This window comes from Halichoerus grypus, chromosome 5 (assembly GCF_964656455.1).
Source record: "Halichoerus grypus chromosome 5, mHalGry1.hap1.1, whole genome shotgun sequence".
In the NCBI taxonomy this organism is placed as follows: Eukaryota; Metazoa; Chordata; class Mammalia; order Carnivora; family Phocidae; genus Halichoerus; species Halichoerus grypus.
Genome location: NC_135716.1, coordinates 10643912 through 10657637, shown reverse-complemented (window position 1 = coordinate 10657637; position 13726 = coordinate 10643912). Strand labels below are relative to the sequence as shown.

General features: G+C 38.9%; 1 pseudogene; it reads right to left on the bottom strand.

Moving 5' to 3' along the window:
* Nucleotides 1-744: 744 nt before the first annotated feature.
* The window catches only part of LOC118519739 (peptidyl-prolyl cis-trans isomerase A pseudogene), a 123191-nt pseudogene continuing 110209 nt past the window's right edge, over nucleotides 745-13726 (bottom strand).

The following is a 13726-nucleotide window of genomic DNA, read 5'->3' as shown; positions in this document are numbered from 1 at the left end:
TGCTTCGAGAGTAGTTTTCACAGGTGACTTCCGGAGATTCAGACTTGATGTAACTTCATTACAGGACCACTGTTACCACCCTAAGGCCTGAAATAAAAACATCCTAACGTCTTCTTTATGTGATGCTCACAAACTCTGTAAAGGGTAGACAAAGCCCAGATGTTCAGGGAAATTTTATTGCTTATGCTGCAGTTTATACAACTCTGATGAGACCATTACAATCCAAATGTCCCCATGCTTACCCCAGGGAAACAAAAGGTAATTATTATTTCTGTGAGAGTTCCGTGGGCTTTGAAACATTTTTCATCACCAAAATATAAAAGGGAGGTAAATTTCATTTTATTTGTTGAGTTCTTGATTGTTTCTTCCTCTCTTTTTTGGGGGGTTGGGATTGAAAAAAAGACTGTTGCATACTGCATTTGGCTTGGTATGAAAACAAAACTGTGTCCTCAACTTGTTTTCTAAAGACCATCATACTGCTTCCTGGACTGGGTGGTGCAGTGGCCAAGGTCTTAAGTGAATTTAAAGTAAAAATTGACTAATGAGATCTGGTTTTTTTGTTGTTTAGTTTTTATTTCACTATCATAAACTTAACTCTGCAATCCAGCTAGACTTGGAGGGAAGTAAGGAAAACATGGAACCCAGAGAATGGCAGCAAAAGCACAAAAATTATAGGATATTTCAAACAGATGGGGGTGACGGGGTGCTTTCCTGAGCTACAGAAGGAATGGTCTGGTAGTTAAGATAAAACACAAGTCTAATTTGTTAGATTTGTCCACAGTCAGCAATGGTGATCTTCTTGCTGTTCTTGCCATTCCTGGACCCAGAGTGCTCCATGGATTCCACAATATTCCTGTCCTCATTCACCTGCCAAAGACCACCTGCTTGCCATCCAACCACTCAGGCTTGGTAGTGCAGATGAAAAGCTGGGAACCATTTGTGTTGGGCTCAGCCTTTGCCATGGACGAGATGCCAGGACCCCTATATTCAAGATGAAGTTCTCATCATCAGCTTTCTCCCCATAGATGGACTTGTTGTCAGTTCTGTTATGGCATATGATGTCACCACTCTGGCACAGAAATCCCAGAATAATCCTGTGAAAGCAGAAACCTTTATAACCAAGTCCTTTTTCCCCAGGGCTCAGAGCATGAAAGTTTGCTGCTGTCTTTGGAACTTTGTCTGCAAACAGCTCGAAGGGAAACATGGCCCAAGGGCTCACCATCCACAGGGATGTCAAAGGACTCAATGGGGTTGAGTTGACTATGGTGGGGTGGTGCAGGTGGCTCTGGGCCAGCAACATCTGCAAAGCCAAGATCTGGTTTTTTAAACTCTTGCTTCTGAGTGGAAGAAAATGCAAAGAATAAAATAAAGCAATTTGGAAAAGTCCAACATGGATTTCAAATCTCCCTCTCTGGACATCCCAAAGCTGCTGTTCTTGGAAGGGAGTCTAAGCAATGTTGGAACTACTTTGAGTGCCAAATACTATGCCCTCAGCTTTGGCATGGACCGATCTTCGGTCTTGTCCACAGTTAGAATGGACATCTACATCTGGAGCACCTGGTTACGTGTCAAAATGAAGAACTATGGTCCAACTCCAGGTAGGCCCTGCATCGACAGCCCTGGGGATGCAGCCTGGGAGTCATTTTTTTTTTTTTTCCTTAAATAAGCTCCTCAAGGTATTCATATTCACACTGAAGTTTGAAAAACACTGGCATGAAATCTGTGCTAAAGCAGAGTAGAAGGCACAACTGTTAGTTTCCCCAACTGGACTAGAATCTAATTTGGTTCAGTTTGGAAAAGAAAAGCTCCCCCAAAATTAAAAAAATATAAAAAAATCAAAGACATTTTATAAAAAGCCTGCTCATCTCAAAACCTCCCTCGTCTCTGCTTTTCATCTGTGTGGTGTTCTCTCTCTCTTGGGATTACAAAGTGTTCCAAATGCTTGCAGTGATTTTGAGCATATTCCCTGAGATCATATCTCTTCCAAGCTCCAGGGAGAAGGAGGAGGTCAGAAGTAAGTTCCCGCGGTGGGAGCTCGCCATGCAAGGACACAGCTCTCTAACTCTGGCCTTGGCCTCCTTTCTAATGAAACAATTCCTTCCCAGCTTGTTTTAGTCTTTACCCACATACCTTCAATGCTCCCAGCTGGAGTTAGTCTCTCCCTCCCCTAGCCTGTCAAGCTCTTTCTCTAGTATGCTTTGCTTATTCCTGTCTGCCTCTTGATGAGTTAAAGCAAATGAAATGTCATTTGCATAGTGCTCTCCAAAGCATTTCACAGACATGACCCCATCAATCTTCACAATATACCCTAGTTGGGCACTGGAATGTTCGCTCCTTAGTTTAAGAAAAGATGCTGAGTCTCCAAAGGTTAAGTGGCTTTTGACTTTCCTAAGAGTAGGAAACTAGTTAGCGTTAGAGGCAGGGCATCTTTCTATAACACCATTTTTTTTTTTTTTTTATGGAAGGTGTAGTCTTATCCTATTTCATCAAACTACAAAATTTTTAAAATTAAGCAGCTATATGTACCAGAAGCCTACTAGATAATTTGGGATGTAAGAGTGTCAGCAGAGGGGTGCTTGGATAGCTCAGTTGGTTAAGCAACAAACTCTTGATTTCGGCTCCGGTTGTGATCTCAGGGTCATTAAAAAAATATCGTCTTATTAGATAGTAAATCAGGTTCACAAATAACTTTCACCCTTGTTATGGTTTGAGTGTTTATGTCCCCCCTTAAATTCATATGCTGAAATCCTAATGCCAATGTGATGGTATTAAGAGGTGGAACCTTTGAGAAGGAATTAAATCATGAGGTCAGGGGCCTCATGAATAAGATTTGTTCCCTTATAAAAGGGGGCTCAGAGAGCTCCTTTACCCCTTCTGCCACATGAGGACATAACGAGAAGTCTGCAATCAGAAAACAGCCCTCACCCAACCATGCTGGCACCCTGATCTTGGACTTCCATCCTCCAGAACAATTTCTGTTGTTTATAAGCCATCTAGTGTGTGGTATTTTGTGATAGCAGCCCAGACAGACTAAAACAACCCTGTATTATAGTTCTTCTTCTTCTCTCCCTCGAATGTTTTGAGCCTCCATATATTAGATACTACACCAAGAACTACACATACTTGAAAAAAAATCATAGTACAGCACACAAAGTAACTGCCATTGAGAATCTAAGTGCAGAGGAGAGATTGACCCACTAGATGAGCCAGAGAGTATGTTACATTGTGGTTAAGAGCTTTTTCACCAGACACAGACTACTTAAATTTGTTTCTTGTCTTTACGACTTAATACCTCCATGACCTTGGGCAAGAATTTCTATGTGTTACTCCTTGAAGACTAAATAAGCGTGTAAAGGACTTAAAACAAGTCCCAGAACAGACAAAGTGCTCAATAAATGTCAGTAATAACAACAACGATAATAAATAATTCAATGTTACAATTATTACTTAAGTTTAAGTCTTTGGCCACATTTGAGAAGATATTAGCCATTATCTCTTTAAGAGATTTTTCTTCCCCACACTCTTTCTCTTTTCCATCTGGAGTTCTTATGGCATAACTCTTAGCCTCTTTGGTATTGTCTCACCAGTCCTAAGGCTCTATTTCTTTTTCAATCATTTTCCTTCTCTGTTTTTCAAAACTGGATAATTTTTATTGCTCTGTCAACAAGTTTACTGACTTTTTCCTCTGTCATCTCTATTTTGCTACTGAGCCCATTCAGTGAAAAGTGTTATTTTTCAGTTCTACATTTTCCAGTTGATTCTTTGTTATAACTTCTATTTATCTAGTGATATGTCCTTTCTATTCTTTCTCTCTCCCTTCCTTTCTTCTTTCTTTCTTCCTTCCTTTCTCTCTCTCTTCCTTCTTTTCTTTCTTTCTCTCTTTCTTTCTTTCTTCCTCTCTTTCTTTCTCTCTTTCTTTCTTTTTCTTCTTTTTCTTTCTTTCTTAAGTAAGCTCCATGCCCAGTGTGGATCCCAAAATGGGGCTTGAACTTGGGACTCTGAGATCAAGACCTGAGCTGAGATCAAGAGTCAGACGCTTAACTGACTGAGCCACCCAAGTGCTCCACTTTCTTTTATTTCCAAAGTGTTTACCCTTACTTGGCAGAGCATGGTTAAATTAATTTCTTTAAAGCCTTTATCTATAATAATTCCAATATCTCTATCATCTCAGCGTTAATATCTGTTGATGACTTTCTTTCTTACAAGATATTATGGTTTCCTCATTCTTTTGTTTATAATTTTGGATAATATCTTGGACAGTTTCAATATTGCAAGGGTCTGAGCCTTATTTAAATCTTATAGGGAATATTTTTTGTTTGTTTCAGCAGGGAATTATCCTAGTTTAAGACCACAAATTCTTACTGGTCTTCTCTCTGGGTTGTGGTTCCAATGTAGTCTTAATTTTCAAAGCCTTTGGAGGCTCACTTAGATCTGTCCCGTGTGTGTATCATGTGGTGGCTAGTCTGGGGCCTGGGTGGGAATTTATCCCATAGTTCAATTCTCAAAGACTTTTGTATGCAATTTAGGACCAAGCTCCATGAATGCACAGCTTGAAGGTGAGACCAAGAGTTCACCAAGAGACTTTATGGGATCCCTTTATTTCCCTTTGGTGATTTTCCTGATACATTCTGGCTCCCAATATCCATCCCATCCAACCATTCAGCTCACCCCACCCCCACCTTTGTTTTCTGTCTAAGAAATGATATTGTAGGTTCCCAGCTCTGCCATGTACTTCCTGAGACTGAGTCTACATCAGGGCCAAAAAGCCAAGGTATATAGAATGATAAGAAGGAACACCTCCCACTCTCTCAGTGCCACAGTTTTCTGGTCAGTATGGCTTCTTCTCCCTTAGAGGTGTAGGTGCCTGCCTGTCATGGCTGCCAGTCTTCCCACTACTATTTGCTATGGGATTGCCTGGAGACTGGAGTGGAAGAGAAGGAAAAACAAGACAAAACCAAAAGCAGGGGACTCTACCATTCTCTTTGACCCATGGGAACCTTCTTTCCTGCTCCTTGGTCCAGAAAGAAAAGGTGTTTTTTTGTTGTTGTTTGTTTTTTAAACCTTAAATCTTATTTTTTAAATCTTTTTAAATGGGTTGAATTGAACCCCCACCCTCAATTCCTATGTCAAAGTCCTAACCCTCACACCTCAGAACATGACTTTATTTGAAAATAAGATCATTGCAGATGTAATTAGTTCTGCTAAGATAAGGCCACACTGAAGTAGGATGGTATGCTAATCTAACATGACTGGTGTCCTCATAAAAAGGGAAGTTTGGACATCAGTACATATAAAAGGAAGATGATGTGAAAAGACAGCCATCCACAAGCTAAAGAGAGGCTGAAAGAAATCCTTCCTCCACAACACTTAGAAGGAACCCATACTGCTGACACCTTGATTTTGAACTTCTATCCTCCAGAACTGTGAGATAATAAATCTCTACTTTTTTTTTAAGGCACCCGGTGTGTGTTACTGGGTTCTGGCAGCTCTAGCAAACTAATACAGAGCTCACATCTGGTGAATACTTAGGAGTTTTCGGCTGTCTTTGAATCCAGGCTAAGAAATACCGGAGGAGGAAAAAGAGGAAAGTCATCACTGGTTTGGTGTTATTTCGAGTTCTGTTTCCTTCCCCAATCTGCCTGTTACCACTTTTATTTTATTTTTATAAATATTCTTCAGATAGCTACTCTGTGCATTCTGTCCAGGGTTTTTCATTGCATGGTGTGGGAGAGACAGGACAAAGTGTGCTTACTCAGTCTTGGCCAGAACCAAAACTAACAGTTTTGGGTTTGTTGCTTCCCTCTTGCTTAGATTTTACAGGGTTGATTTGAGGAAAAGGATCTTATGTTATTCCATCATCTTGTCAAGATGTTGAAACAAGGATCTCTCAATCTTCTTCCTTCTAAGACTAATTTCCTCCAGGCTCAGTTTAGAGATGTTAACATCTTTTTGGTTGCAATTTAAATTTCTGAGTTCATTCTGCTCATTATTTTTCAGGGCTGAGGGCCTTTTGGACTTTGGAGCAAAAAAAAAAAAAAAAAAGTAAATTACCTCTCTTCACCTTTAATGATGAAGAAATGGGTATCCAGTGGCAAGACATTCTTAGGAAACCTATTTCTTATTTATATGAGTTTTATCCAATTCAATTTAATAGACATTTGTCCTTCCTTCTTCCTTCCTTCCTTCCTTCCTTCCTTCCTTCCTTCCTTCCTTCCTTCCTTCCTTCCTTCCTTCTTTCTTATTTAAATTTACAAACAACATTAAAAGGATAAATTAGACATGATTCTTTTCCTCAAGAAATTCTGGCAAACTACGTCTCAGAGCCTTGATATCCTCAATTTATAGAATAGGAATAATTATACTCAGCATACAGATGTTGTGTGCATATTTAGAAAAAAAAGAAAAAATTTTATAAACATAGTGTTATGCAAATGAAGGGTTATGATATTTTATTTGCCCTAAATGTGTCTTCTCTCAAGGTTTAATAGGAGTCTGAAAAATAGGATGTTGGGTTTTACTGAATAAAACTATGTTTATTTTCTCCAAATCACTTCAGATTTTGTTCCCACCTCTTCTTAACCTAATATTTCAAGGCAAAACAACCCTGATATTTTTAGTCTGGAATTGTACAGCAGCCTCTCCTGGCCCTTGCCCTTTTTAGAAATATCCCAAGCATCATTAAGTCTTTTTTGAAAGAACAAGTACCAGATATTGCACATAATCTTCCACCAACAGCACACAATATTCCACCAACAGACACCCGGGTCTTATACAAAAGAAGAATATGTCATATTCAGATTTAAGAGAAAAATGTGAGGTTTGAAAGTACATAACCCCTTATATTGATATACAACTTGCCTTGGCTCTCGAAGCTACCTTCAATCTCTAATATCTTTATTCCCCCCATTTCTCAACCTGTCGAAACAGGACTCATTTATTTAGCAAGCCATTTTGAGCCATATTGTTTTGGTTTGGCAGTGAACAAGATAGAGAAGCTTCATGTTTTCAAGGTGTTTGCATTCTGATGGCAGAGAGTAGAAAGAAGAAGGAAGAGAGGGAGGGAGGGAGTAAGTAGAGAGGGGGAGAGAGAGAGATATCAGATAATGATAAATGTTGGGAAGAGAATTACAACAGAGTGAGATAATAGAGAACAATGAAGTGTCAGGGAAAGGCTCTCTTAGGAGTTTTCGGCTGTCTTTGAATCCAGGCTAAGAAATACCGGAGGAGGAAAAAGAGGAAAGCAAGAGCAAGAGCATTCCAGGCAAAGGAAACAGTCAACTGAGTTATTGACAATGGGTCAGGGACTAGAATGGTGATGACAAGGTGGGGGGACAAGAGCAAGAGCATTCCAGGCAAAGGAAACAGTCAACTGAGTTATTGACAATGGGTCAGGGACTAGAATGGTGATGACAAGGTGGGGGGACAAGATGAGTTCATAGGGGTGGTCCCAAACCAGATACATAGGTTTGCAAGTCAACGCAAGTAGCAGTTTGGATTACATTCCAAGTGTGATGGAAGCATCAGTGGTTTTTAAGCTGGGAGTAATAAATTCTGATTTACTTTAAAAATTTTTCACTCTGTCAGTTATGTACTTGTCCTTCAGGACCAATTCGAAATGTTTCTTCCATCAAACATTCTTCCCTCAAATCCCCAGGCAAAATCAATCACTCCTTCATCTTGGGCTTGAGTGCAGATCTGCCATTATACATAGTCATTTGGATTTTGGTGACTAATACAACTTAATTGAACCTGAGTGTTTCCCTTCTATAAATATAAGGATGGTATATAATAAATAAGTACACAGAAATGGCTATGGCAGTTAGGCTCTTAGTAAGTCCTGGTGTACTCTAAGTCCTTAGCACTTTGAACCTAAAACTTAGCATTTATTTTATCTTAAATTCTAGTTGGTCATTTGTATGTTTGGGTCATCCCAATGACTGACTTTCTTTAAGACAGATATTTATTATATTGGTACCCCCTTCACCCAGTAGAATTATAGGAATGTCATGAAATGGCAGATTGTTGTGTGTTCATCAAAGTCCATTTCTTTCTCATTCTATGTAAACAGCTAAACAAAATTTCCCAACCTCCAGTTAAGTATGGCCATGTGACTGAATTCTGGTTAACTGGATAGGATCGGAAGTGATATACATGATTTGCAATCTTTGCCCTTAAAAGCCTCCCATGGGTGATTCTTCCTGTCCCTTCCCTTGTTTGCTGGCAGAGTGAAGAATTATGAGGTGCTGGGGAAAGCTGGGTAGAAAGAAGCCAGAGACCCTGGATCAATGTAAGTCCTACTCATTGGAGGGAAAAATAAATCTTACTTTGATAAGCTATTAAGCTGCCAGAGTTTCTCTTACACTGCTAGTATTACTCCAACTAGTGTAACATACCATCATATGTGCAGAATTTGTGTTTACTTTCATATACCTTGTCTCCTTTACTCTTTTCCATTATGAAGGATGCAAGGCAAGGCAAACCAAATTTTCCCATTTTTGTGGAGGAAGACTCTGGGGAAGGTTGTGATTTTCCCTGAAGATTAAGGTGAGAACCAAGCCTTGAGCTTGTTATTCCACTTCAGGAAAAACAAATGAGTAAATCTAATAGGTGATGAAGAATGGATTAGAAAGGAGTAAGGGCATCTGGGTGGTTCAGTAAATTAAGCGGTTAAGCATCTGACTCTTGGTTTGACTCTTGGTTTCAGCTCAGATCATGATCTCATGGGTCATGGGATAGAGCCCCACATCAGCTCCATGCTCAGCGTGGAGTCTGCTTGAAAGATTCTCTCCCTCTGCTCCTCCCCCCACTCATGTTCTCTCTCTCTCTCAAATAAATAAATAAATCTTAAAAAAAAAAAAAGAAAGGAGTAAAGCAAGGTTCTGAGAGACCAATAAGAGACAGTCATAATAATAAGGGTGGCAAGAGATGAGACTCTGACAATGAAAGGGAAGGAGGGAAGGAAGGTGGTGAGAAGCGGATGGGAGTCCCAGAGCCCTACATTGTGCACTATGCTCTGCTGAATTGTCACCTCCTCACTGAAGTCCCCACTTTATAATGTTGGGAAACCAACCGACTTATTCCAAATTAATAAAGCACACGAGAATTCAAGGTGAATGGGATTCTATTTGAACAGTGGCTGTGGTTAAGGAAAAAATGGGTGATGTGAGAGACCCTTGGAAGGTAGGGGAGAAATTCAGTCATTATTGCTGTTTTAAAAAGTGTAAGTTGTGCCACACAGAGCAAAATTCGGTTCACTTGGGTTATCTTTTCTTTTACTTTTTTTAATTGTTATGTTAATCACCATACATTACATCATTAGTTTTTGATGTAGTGTTCCATGATTCATTGTTTGTGCATAACACCCAGTGCTCCATGCAGAACGTGCCCTCTTTAATACCCATCACCAGGCTAACCCATCCTCCCACGCCCCTCCCCTCTAGAACCCTCAGTTTGTTTTTCAGAGTCCATCGTCTCTCATGGTTCATCTCCCCCTCCGATTCCCCCCTTCATTCTTCCCCTCCTACTATCTTCTTCTTTTTTTTTTTCTTAACATATATTGCATTATTTGTTTCAGAGGTACAGATCTGTGATTCAACAGTCTTGCACAATTCACAGCACTCACCATAGCACATACCCTCCCCAATGTCTATCACCCAGCCACCCCATCCCTTCCACCTGACCCCCCACTCCAGCAACCCTCAGTTTGTTTCCTGAGATTAAGAATTTCTCATATCAGTGAGGTCATATGATACATGCCTTTCTCTGATTGACTTATTTCGCTCAGCATAACATTGGGTTATCTTTTGACATATTTCAAGACTCACCACATGAGAAGAGTAAATGCTTTGGGGTCTTCTATTCTTGACTTTCCACTTTCAGATGGCAACTGACTGGGACATGACTTTTAAGTTCTTATTTCTAGCATAGGCTTTTTCCTAGAGCTTACATCCATATATTTATTTGCCAAAACCTGAGTCTTGTTAAACTGCTCCCTGTCTCAATTTAATCTATCACCAGTCCCTGTAGAATTGGCCTCTTAAACATCTCTTGAAATGACTTCTCACTTTAATTTTAAAATGGATTCTAGCTATCACTCCTTGCTGCAGTTACTTCCAATTTTTCACTAAAAATATCTATGAAAATGCATTTAAAAAAGATAAAACTTGTCAACAGCATCAAATTTTAAAACTGTTAAAAATTACTGGAATCCAAATTACTTTTAACAAATTACCAGAGATTAAAATAAAAAAAAACATTTTTTAACAAGTCCCTATATAGTCAATAGAAACATCACATTTACCCTTCTACCAAAAAAAATAGAAAATTCTTTAGTTTATGGTCTGTGGCTCTGAAATGTAAAGTTTAAACCAACGAAAAAAGGAGCTCTCTCTTTTATGTAGAATATTCTATTAAAAGCTGTCACCATGAAGCTACCATTCCCATCATTTCCATTTTGTTCTTCTTTGTCTATAGTTAGCTCTCCCTAGTATAGGTGGAACATATCACATTTGTATGTGTTTAATAACTGGATCTTAGGTAAATTATGGACTTAAGGAGGGCAGAGGTTATGTCTATTGTGTTCATCGTGGGGTTTTCAATACCTAACAGAGATCCTAGGAGACAGTAATCTGCTCAACATTGCTTTGCTCTTGGACTATACCCATTCCCTCACTCATTAAAAACAAACAAACAAAACCATAAAAAAACAACTACGGCTAAAAACCAAAAAGACAATTGGCACTGATATACAGTATTTGGAAGATGAAACACTTCATTTAAGACTCATGGGTGGGAACAGAAAAAGAGACTTGTTAGCAGGGTTATTCTGTGATTTTTGTCCCCACTGTAGTCCATTTGTTCAAAGGACAATGAACCAGATAGTGGGCATAGGAAAAGCTGCAGTCTCTGTCGAGCACACTTACAGGTGACTTTGGAGGTGCATTATCTCCATTTCTTCTTTGAGAATGGCATTTAACTATCTCCCAAATGAACAGTGCCTGGAAACTAGGGCTGGCAAACATTTAATGTATAGATACACAGTACGGCAATACAGTATAGATAAATCTCATCGCACTTGAAAGTGAACAAAGTGGAAAATAAACATGAAATGTACTGCAGAACAAGTGAAAAAAAATATCCTGAACACCGAGGATATCTTCACGCATACCAATATATTATATATATATTTTTACAACAACTGGAGGAAAGTGTTAGGAAACTAAATACTTTGATTGAATGCAGGAAATGATGACCTCTATAAAGCAGGAGCAGAAAGGCTTAAGCAGAGAACTAGTCGACATACAAAGACAGCAGACTGGGAAGACAAGAGAGCCGAGACAGGGAAGGGCCACAAAGAAACCAACAATTCAACATCAGAGCTAAAATCCCTATAGGAGATAGTGCAGGGGCAAAGTGATGGTAACACACAAAATGTGGGAAGCAAACTTGAGCAGTTCTACCAAAATGTAAGGGAAAGATGATTATTATTAGAGAAAAAATAACAGCTATAGAGGAGAAAGTACACAGACAACAATACTATTGGATACCTAATGTTACTTTTAAATATTTATTTATTTATTTTGAGAAAGAGAGAGAGAAAGAGAGAGTGAGTAGAAGGAGGGACAGTGGGAGAAGGGGCAGAGTCTGTGCTGAGAGTGGAGCCTGATGTAGGGCTTGATCCCAAGACCCTGAGATCATAACCTGAGCCAACAGCAAGAGTTGGCTTAACCAACTGAGCCACCCAGGCACCCCTCTAATAGTAAGACTTTTTGATTTTCACCTCATAGTTCTATAAAAGTTGATTTTATTAATATGATCTCTATGAAAAATCATCCTGGATGAGGAAATTCATTTAGTGTAGGGACATATCTTAAAATAGTTTAAAACATTTAAAAGAACATTTCAGTAAAAGAATCAATAACATATAGAACATTTGTGAAAGCATAAGTAATAAAACTTAGTACTTAGTAATTATTACTAAAAATAAAAGAAAACCGAACATCAAAGCCTGCCATTATAGAAACACTGGCAGAAAACCCAAGAAATCACAAATTTAGTGGAGGGTTTGAACTTAAAACAACTATATAACCTTGAGATGAGTGACTTGAGTACATATTTATGATGAATTTATAGACGTGTACAAACATAAAAAATTTTATTCTTTTGAAGAAAAATTTTACTCTTATCCAAAAAATAAAAACTCAACAGGAGTTCTTTTGTTTAATTATTTATTACACAAATATTTGTGGAGAATCTACTATTTAGTAGACATTGTACTGTGTTCTGGGTACTATAATGGTGAGCAAAACAGCCTGAATCTGTCACCACTAAGTCTTTAATCCAATGTAGCATGCCAATAATCAATCAGACAATCACAAAACAGCCTGTAAATGTTGTGATGAGCGTATAAGGGCCTGTTGGGCCTGAGGAGAGGTGCCTCATCCAATCCTGGGATGCTGAGGACTTGGGGGACTCTTCTAAACCAGGTCATTACCAACATGAAGGCCAGAGTGAGAGAGATCCTGATGAGCTGGAGGAACCAGGAGTTCTTTGTGTTTGACTTTTAGAATTAAGGAAGGAGAATGAAAAGAGGCACAGAGAAAAGTAAGCTTGAAGAGATCAACCACTTGAAGACATTGGGTAGGATCCCAGTAGTGTCTTGGTTTTTCAGACATAGGGTTCAAACAAACTTTTGACTTTCTTTGTACTTACATCTTTATACTTGTATAGTACTTTGTTACTTTAAAGGATATGTACCCTTCAAACCCCCTCTATGTGTCAGGTACTTTAAATATATTATTTCACTGAATTTCTCCTGGAATTTCATGAGGTAGGCATGCATAGCTTTATTTTATTTAAATTCAATTTAGTTAACATATAGTATATTATTAATTTCAGGGATAGAATTTAGTGATTCACTAGTGCTCATTACACGAAGTACCCTCCTTAGTGCCCATTACCCAGTTACTCCATCTCCTCACTCACCTCCCAAAATCCAGCCACCCTCAGTTTGTTTCCTATAGTTAAGAGTCCTTTAATGGTTTGCCTCCCTCTTTGTTCTTATCTGATTTTATTTTTCCTTCCCTTCCCCTATGTTCATTTCTTTTTTTTTTTAAGATTTTTAAAAAAATTTTTTATTAGAGAGAGAGAGAGTACAAGCAGGGGGAGCGGCAGGCAGAGCGAGAGGGAGAAGCAGGCTCCCTGCTCAGCAGGGAGCCCAGTGCGGGGCTCGATCCCAGGACCCCGGGACCGTGACCTGAGCCGAAGGCAGACGCTTAACCGTCTGAGCTACCCAGGTGCCCTGTTCATCTCTTTTGTTTCTTAAATTCCACATATGAGTGAAATCATATGATAATTGTCTTTCTTTGACTGACTTATGTTGCTTAGCATAATACCCTCTAGTTCCATGCATGTAGTTGCAAATGGCAAGATTTCATTCTTTTTGATGCCTGAATAATATTCTATTGTGTGTATATATTCTTTATCCATTCATCTGTCAATGGACATCTGAGTTCTTTCCATATTATGGCTATTGGGGACGTTGTTATAAACATTGGGATGCCGGTGCCCCTTCAAATCACTATGTTTGTATCCTTTGGATAAATATTTAGTAGTGCAATTGCTGGGTCATAGGTATTTCTATTTTTAACTTTTTGAGGAACTTTCATACTGTTTTCAAGATGGACATTGTGGCACAGAGAAATAGATCAACCTGCTAAAGGTTAAC